This window comes from Salvelinus sp. IW2-2015, unplaced genomic scaffold (genome assembly GCF_002910315.2).
Source record: "Salvelinus sp. IW2-2015 unplaced genomic scaffold, ASM291031v2 Un_scaffold8772, whole genome shotgun sequence".
Taxonomy (NCBI): domain Eukaryota; kingdom Metazoa; phylum Chordata; class Actinopteri; order Salmoniformes; family Salmonidae; genus Salvelinus; species Salvelinus sp. IW2-2015.
In genome coordinates, this window is record NW_019950031.1 from 1 (window position 1) to 8,333 (window position 8,333).

The 8,333-nt window shown below is 39.4% G+C and overlaps 1 long non-coding RNA gene across 1 annotated transcript; it reads right to left on the reverse strand.

The window, feature by feature from the left end:
- Positions 1 to 1,053: 1,053 nt before the first annotated feature.
- LOC112079633 (uncharacterized) lies at positions 1,054 to 8,004 on the reverse strand. Its single transcript, XR_002896001.2, has 5 exons — positions 7,402 to 8,004; positions 3,546 to 3,762; positions 3,016 to 3,158; positions 2,617 to 2,729; positions 1,054 to 1,269 (listed from the first exon to the last, which is right to left on the reverse strand). It is a non-coding gene; the product is annotated as an uncharacterized lncRNA (long non-coding RNA).
- Positions 8,005 to 8,333: the final 329 nt, after the last annotated feature.

Here is an 8,333-nt window from a genome sequence, read left to right on the forward strand (position 1 = left end):
TCATGGAATGAAGGTCACGATCAACTTGGAGTATACATAGCACGTTTAAATCATAACAATTCAGGAGCCTCTTGATTTCTGTCATGGATACGTAAGGGATACAGGGTAGTAGGTCCCATAGCTATCACTTTATCTCATGGATAGTCAGTCTTTGTATCCATAGCTATCATGTTGACTCATGATAGCAGTCCTTTACATGTTCATTGACTCTATGATAGTCAGTACCTTGATATAGCCTAGCAACTGACTCATATTCTGTAGTCTCATTTGATAAGTCATATTCTTGTACACATAGCTACATCTGACTTTGGATCTCATTGGAATAGTACAGTACCTCTGTATCATATACACTTCGATCTTGATATTCAGTCTTTAAACCTCAATCACTATTGAATCTTCAATAGGCACTAGTCGGAGTCCATTGTCTCCATAGCTATCACTTTGATCTCATGGATCACGCTCACGATCCTATGTATCCATCACTGCTCGTCTAGTCACCTTCCATTCTCTCTCGCTGAGAGTGGTTGCATCTTCTTCCAGACCCACTCAGCTGTTTACCAAAAAAAGTGCGCACGGTGTCCGCCTTTGTTGTTGTTGGAATTCCCAGATTGTCCCTTTAGAGGATCCACAGCACATACATGCTTCGTAACACTGATTGACAAAGCTTCGGACTAAATGGTTGTCTGATTATTTTATCGGCGGCAGTAGGGTGTTTGTTTTTAGCTAGATTGATAGCATTTTTGTGCTGCTCTCAGTAAATAGAAGGTACAATGTAATTAGGGAGATTAAAACCATGCAGATTGCCATTTTGGAATGCACCATCATCTTTACTGTCATTCCACCAGTGACAAAACTACATTTCCATAACAAACTAAGGTTCAATTTTGAAACCTATACCACTTTTACCACATGCAACTCAAATTCTGTTTTATTTTTTGCAAATGACTATACGTCACTGATCTATACATATTATACGACTAGACAAAACGCTATACAAATCACATTATTAAATAGATTGGTTGGTTCACTCTGCCAAAAGGAAGCATTCAACTGTGAGACATGCTACTTACTCCCACGGCAAACTGCAAGGGCACACGACTGAACGGGGTTGGAGTCGGGTTATTAACATAGGACTCGTTCAGGGCTTTCTGGTATAATTAGATTATATCCCGTCATGTTGACGTCTACAGTGGGGTGGTCCTGCAGCAGCATCTCAAATACATGCAACCTACAGCCAACAGGCCGCGTGGCATGCAGAGTGCACTGGACCTGGAGGAGATGAAGATAGTGAATAAACTGCTGATCTAGAAACAGTTTCTCCCTGTCCACGTAATCCTATTCATTATGATCTGAAAAGGAAAAGCTGATCCCAGATCAGTGCACCTACGTCATGTTGGATGTTAATTGTGCTGAATTGGATTGAATGTTTATAATAAATAATAATAAACAAGGGTCTTTCACACTAGACCAGGGATCTTCAACATTATCTTACCCAGGGACCCCGTCCCAGGCAAACCGGCGACCCAGGGACCAACATCATACAGTTAGCAAAAACGTTTTTTCCCCTTCACATCAGGTAAATGATAATGGAAAGGAGAAGTAATCAACATTTTAAAATMAAAATATTTCCTAGATCYTTTTCAWTATTTTGATCTGCCCACATTATAATTGGAAGAGGAAYTGTAAACCTAAACATYGCCTATTAGCTAGAARGGTGACTCCAAACACATTTTCACTAYGAGCAACTGTTTATCTGATTAAACAAAGGTTAGCCATGTGTTGGAAAAACATMATGTCCCATTCAAGAAACCATACCAGCAGCACTTGRCTCACTGGTASCCTATGCCGCATTCACATYCTATCAGAGTTATCGGAAGTGGGAATGACCTTCCTAGTCGTAGTCACAAGTGGGACARTTGTTGTTACCCGAATTGCCATGTAGCGWRGTTTCACCACTGACATTTCACCTTTTCAACCAAAAGATGACAACAAATCCCTTTTTTGACAATTACAACATTATCAATGAGGATAATGTAGCTAGTTTGACCATATCGTCAATGTTAAGCAAGCTAACTTTATAATTAGCAATGTTAGCTAGCTTATCAAGCTAGCTAAAATCGTATTTGTTAAAGAATTGTTCTAACTGTGAACATGTGAACACATTCATGTCGGACTTACGACTTCCCACTTCCCAGTTTCCCATTTCCCACGAGCACATGAAGCCACCCCTATTCGCGTGTGCCTTTTAAAATCCCAAATCAGATACTCCAGTCAGTGTAATTGGATACCATGAGTGTAATTTGCTCAATATTCAGAGTTGAGAGATAAAGTTGACATCATTAGAAATAAGATATTCTCCTCTTTTCTACTGTGGGTATGTAATAAGAAAATGTGTTTATTCTGTTGTTGCTAGCGATATTCCTAAAAAACATTGAGAGGGGGAACCCCCTGCAGTACCTCCGCAGGGATTGTTCACGTGCCTTTGAAGTCYGAAACAATTCTTCAACCAATCTGATTTMAGCTAACTTAATAATACCCCATGCACTAAACCGTTAAGAAACGGGCTTGACTGCATCTCCATCAATCTGCAGGGAGGGACATTGTTTATTTTATTACCCTGTCAAGTGTAATGTTGGGGTGTGTGACGTTCACAGGAAGTGGACCTCACGTCATCTCCATCCGGGTCATGGGCCAAGAGAGGAAGAGTGGAAAAGCAGTTCTGAGGAACTCTACTCATGACATCACAGAGAGAAACAAAAAACACTTTCATCAGTAGATAATAATCCCAGATAAACAGTGACATGACTGTAGTGTTATCTAGATGTAGAATAAAACAGAATGTCTTGTTTAACCCTTTAGACCACAATAGAATTCTAGAATGCTGCTGTAGATGACTGAGGCGGCCGCTATGGGTTCTAAAGGGCTCAGGTTGAAATATGCCACTAAGTTTAGTACGCGGTTGTTTGGCAGAAGCTCTTTTTTGATACATTCAGTTTGCTTCCCTCATGGTCGTACCGCAGGGTTGGGACAGTTGCCGTGACAGGAGGTGTGTTTTGGGTTGGAGGCCCCGGGCTGACCCGTAACCCAAATCCACCTCGGTGTGTATCGTCCAGTTGGTCTTTCCATTGACATTGGAGCCCCAACAGCAACCTGAGTCACTACAATGAGAGGTTGAATCACTGCATTGAAGTGTTAGATCAGCATGACATCATTCTGACAGATACCAGTATTTTCTAGTGATTCCATCCACATCATCAATATAACTGTTATTTCCACAGTGCTCAGATTGCAATGTGATGTCTTTCCAACATTAAAATCCAGCAAAATGTTGTTTGATGAGATCATAGCACAACAGACACAGCAACAGTAACTATACAGGGTTGTGTGTGTTCTCGGGGGGGGGGGGGGGGGTTCAAGATGCCTGGATGATGTGCTTATTACTCTTCAAAACAGCATTCAACAGATGACTTCCTGTCTCTAACACCCAGAGGCTGATGTCACCCCCCCCCCTCCTCCTCCACCATACCCAGAAAATCCAAGTTTACCTCAGGGTGTAGGATTGGGTTTTTGGTCTCTAGTGAAGTTTCTAGTGAAGTGTCCCTCTGACTGGCACCAGAGGTTTTGGCCGGACTGGTCCTTGTCGGTGGTTTGCACGACAGGTCCTTGTCGGTTGGCACTGCCATTACAGTAGCCGCTGGTGCACTCCCAGGATAACTGCTGTTCACACCTGTCCCGGCCATTCTCACGATAGTGGAATTGTACCTGCCAGCACCAGGTTAGGACCCATATCACAGACAGCCTCAGAGTAGGAGTGCTGATACAGGATCAGTTTTGCCTTTTAGATCATAATGAATAAGAGTATACGGACAGGGGGGACCCTGATCCTAGATCAGCAGTATTACTCTGAGAAGCTTTTTGAATATAGGGCCCTGATAGGGGAGAGAGGTCAGGTTGCATTAACAATGTTTACAAATGGTTGCATCAAGATAGAATGAATAATGGTTGCATCAAGATAGAATGAATAATGGTTGCATCAAGATAGAATGAATAATGGTTGCATCAAGATAGAAAGAATGGTTGCATCAAGACAGAATGAATAATGGTTGCATCAGACAGAATGAATAATGGTTGCATCAAGACAGAATGAATAATGGTTGCATCAAGACAGAATGAATAATGGTTGTATCAAGACAGAATGAATAATGGTTGCATCAAGACAGAATGAATAATGGTTGCATCAAGACAGAATGAATAATGGTTGCATCAAGACAGAATGAATAATGGTTGCATCAAGACAGAATTAATAATGGTTGCATCAAGACAGAATGAATAATGGTTGCATCAAGACAGAATGAATAATGGTTGCATCAAGACAGAATGAATAATGGTTGCATCAAGACAGAATGAATAATGGTTGCATCAAGACAGAACAAATAAGTAATACATGTTTGATATAATATATTAGTTAATATTGTTGAATGGTTTCTCCAAGAGTGCATTAGATGGTAAATGTACTGTAATATTGTCCCATGACTCAAGCTATTTCTCAACTTGAAGATCTTTCCCCCAATTTCTTCCACAGAGTTTACATAAAGAAACTGCTAAATCAACTTCCTCCATCAACTAGTTTATGTAGAAAAGCTGCTAAATCAACTTCTTACTTTCATTGGATGTGGAATTGATTTGGAGTGTTGTTTTCATTTTTTATAAATTGCACTTAAGATTTTCCATTTGCAAATCTACTAACAGGAAATTACTTGGAATTAACCACAAACTACACTGTAAACCCCAAGGCATTTTTAACTAAAATACTACTAGTAAGTTGAACTCAATGAAAAGTCATTAGTACTTTAAATGTTTATGTAGTACTGACTCAAAACTAAATGATAAGTCACATCAACTCCATTTAAAAAAATAATCAATCTGGGAATTTGGGGAAAGTTACCGGAATTTTGCAAACCTACTTGCAGGCCTTATGTGGCCTGTAAACCATGAGTTTCAGGCCAATGTATTAAAGTAAAGCTAGGATTCATAATAAGGCCTTATGAGATATGTAATGTATTATCATAATGAGTTTTATTATAATGATAACATTCGCCTAGGAACTCACTTGGTGAAGGCCACAGGACTGAAAATGAACKAATTCAACAACCATGTCTCTGTTACTAACAAATACAGTCATGGGTGGYAACTCTACACTTCGATCTGCAAGGCAAGGCACGCTGGTAAATTATATTGGAGGCGTGGCTTAGTGGGGGCATTTCTCTAAATGTTCAAGTTGATACAACTCAAATCTGGACTCCTACACGGCCATGATGACAATATCACTTTAAGTAACTATACTGAGATACAGTGGTGGAAAAAGTACTAAATTGTCATACTTGAGTAAAAGTAAAGATACCTTAATAGAAAATGACTCAAGTAAAAGTCACCCAGTAAAATAATACTTCAGTAAAAGTCTACAAGTATTTGGCTTTAAAAATACTTAAGTAAATGGAATTGCTAAAATGTACTTAAGTATCAAAAGTAAAAGTATAAATAATTTCAAATTCCTTATAATAATCAAACCAGACGACACAATTCTCTTTTCGTTTTTAAATGTATGTATAGCCAGGGGCACACTCCAACACTCAGACATCATTAACAAATGAAGCATTTGTGTTTAGTGAGTCCGCCAGATCGGAGGGAAAAGGGATGACCAGGGATGTTCTTTTGACAAGTGTRTGAATTGGACAATTCTCCTGTCAAAATTTTCTTTTGGAATGTAGTGAATTAAAAGTAAAAGTTGCCAAAAATATAAATAGTAAAGTACAGATGCCCCCAAAAATACTTAAGTAGTCCTTTAAAGTATTTTTACTGAAGTACTTTACACCACTGCTCAGATATATTAAGTGCAATGAGTTTCCTCACAAGTTTTGAGTAATGACAGCACATCTGGGTTTACAGTGTACTGTTATCAACCCTAGCTTTATCTCCTTTCTCTCTTCCTCCCCCCCTCTATCTTCCATTCTCTCTTCCTCCCCCTTCTCTCTTCCCCTCCTATCTTCCATTCTCTCTTCCATTCTCTCTTCCTTTCTCTCTTCCTCCTCCTATCTTCCATTCTCTCTTCCTTTCTCTCTTCCCCTCCTATCTTCCATTCTCTCTTCCCCTCCTATCTTCCATTCTCTCATCCTTTCTCTCTTCCCCTCCTATCTTCCATTCTCTCTTACTCCCCTCTCTTCCTCCCCCTCTATCTTCCATTCTCTCTTCCTCCTCCTCCTCCTATATCTTTCTTCCTTTATTATTTTACCTGATACTCCATCAATCGATAAAGATTGGTCAGACATCTGTTTTACATGTCTGAACAGTTTCCTTTAACAGTTGATAAAGAAAAGGCATGGCTGAACACCTTCTGTGGCTTTCAGAATCAGAGCTGGTTTATAGATCATTGTATTTCTTGGAKGTGCATGTCAAACCTGTATGATCACATCTTCTACTGACATTCATTTTCATTTTCATTTCCATATAAAAAAAAATATTTAAAAAATCTTTCCCAAAAGTGATAAATTAGGCTACATCATTTCAACKGTTTTATTCCCAAACATAGAAGCAAGACAGAAATTGTGTGTTTCTTTCACTGCCAGAAATGGTAAATGTACCTTGTGAAATTGGTTATGAGCAGTGGTGTAAAGTAACTTTCTGACTGTCTGCACTTTAACTTTGGTTAAAGTGCAGACAGTCAGCTTGAGTGACAAAGATGCACAAATATCATGATTCATTCAGGATGATCCATAATCATAGTAGCCTCCACAATAATGTGTTTAGAAACATGTTATATTCTTATTTCAATAAAAGTGWCTCCAAAATGACACAATACATTTTTTTCCTATTTCCCCTGTAAAAAAAATGTATTACTTTTTACTCACTTACATTTTCCTTGACACCCCAAAGCACTCATTTCGAATGCTTAGCAGGACAGGAAAATGGTCAGTTCGGGAACAAGCGGTCATCACTACTGCCTCTGATCAGGCGGACTCCCTAGACGCAAATGCTTCGTTTGTAAATGAGGTCTGACTGTTGGAGTGTGCCTCTGGCTATTCATACGTTTTTTTTTTTTTTGTGGTGCTGTCTGGTTTAAAAAGGAATTTGAAATTATACATAGCATTTACTTGTACTTTTGATACTTCAGTATATTTAACACCAAATACTTTTATGACTTTTACTACAGTAGTATTTTACTGGATTACTTAACTTAAATCGTTTTCTATGTTTACTTTTACTTAAGTACGACAATTGGGTACTTTTTCCACCACTGGTTATGAGTGTTATAGTATTAAAGGCACTGGCAGGTTTGGCATGTACTTTGTAGACTACTTATTGACTATTTATTGCAAATCAAGTTATGCACTCATTGGAACCTACCTCCCCTGTCCATTTCGAGTCTGGGGGCATGTATCCCGGTACTGTACAGCGCATAGTCCCACCATAATACGTCGAATCCGTGATGTGGCAGACGGCACTGCTGAGTACCAGCAGGAGCAGCATACCAAGGTCCATGATGTCTTTCTCTTAGCCTRTCTGTCTGTCTGTCTAATCACCTCCTTCAAGTTCCTCGTTCCTATTCATTTATATGGTGGAGGCGTGGAGTAATTAAATGACTGGAATAACCGGGTTTGTGATGCACTTCAAAGAATTTGAAAAACAAAATCGCATTGTTGGAGACAATTATTATTTCGGCTTGTACATTTATTTGATATGAAGAATTTGAAATAAGGTCCAATTCTTCAAAAAAACGTACTGCACAAACGCACTCTCTCACCCCAGCCGTTTTCAAAACGAATGCAATCAAGTTTCACCCAGACTAAACTCCTCGCATAGGGTGAACCGGGCGAGCTAAATTGCAACTTCCTCTGAGTTGGCTCGTCATTTAATAAGGCGCTGTTGCTCGGTGTCATGATTGGCCATCTGTCGCATTTAAGTGCCAGTCGGAACTAGGAAACTCGGAACTTTCCGATTTGCTAACTGGTTGTAATTATACACTTGCCGCGATCAACCAGTTAACAAGTCCGGCATTTCCGGGTTACTTAGCATGTGAAAGCGGCTTTAAATCCAAGAGCGGAGTACTCAGTGTTTTCACATGCAAAAGTGTTTACTCTTCATAAAAACTTATATAGGCCTATCCCAAGGAAAACTACTTTGAAAATTGTAAAATTGTATAGAAAATACATGTGTTATGTTTCTGAATGATTTATCATGCTGTTTTGTTGACATGGCCCGGTGATAATCGATTTGAGCTGGGCTTACCTTCCTCACCGCTTTTGCCCGGTGAAGTGACAGGCCATAACCTGATTTAC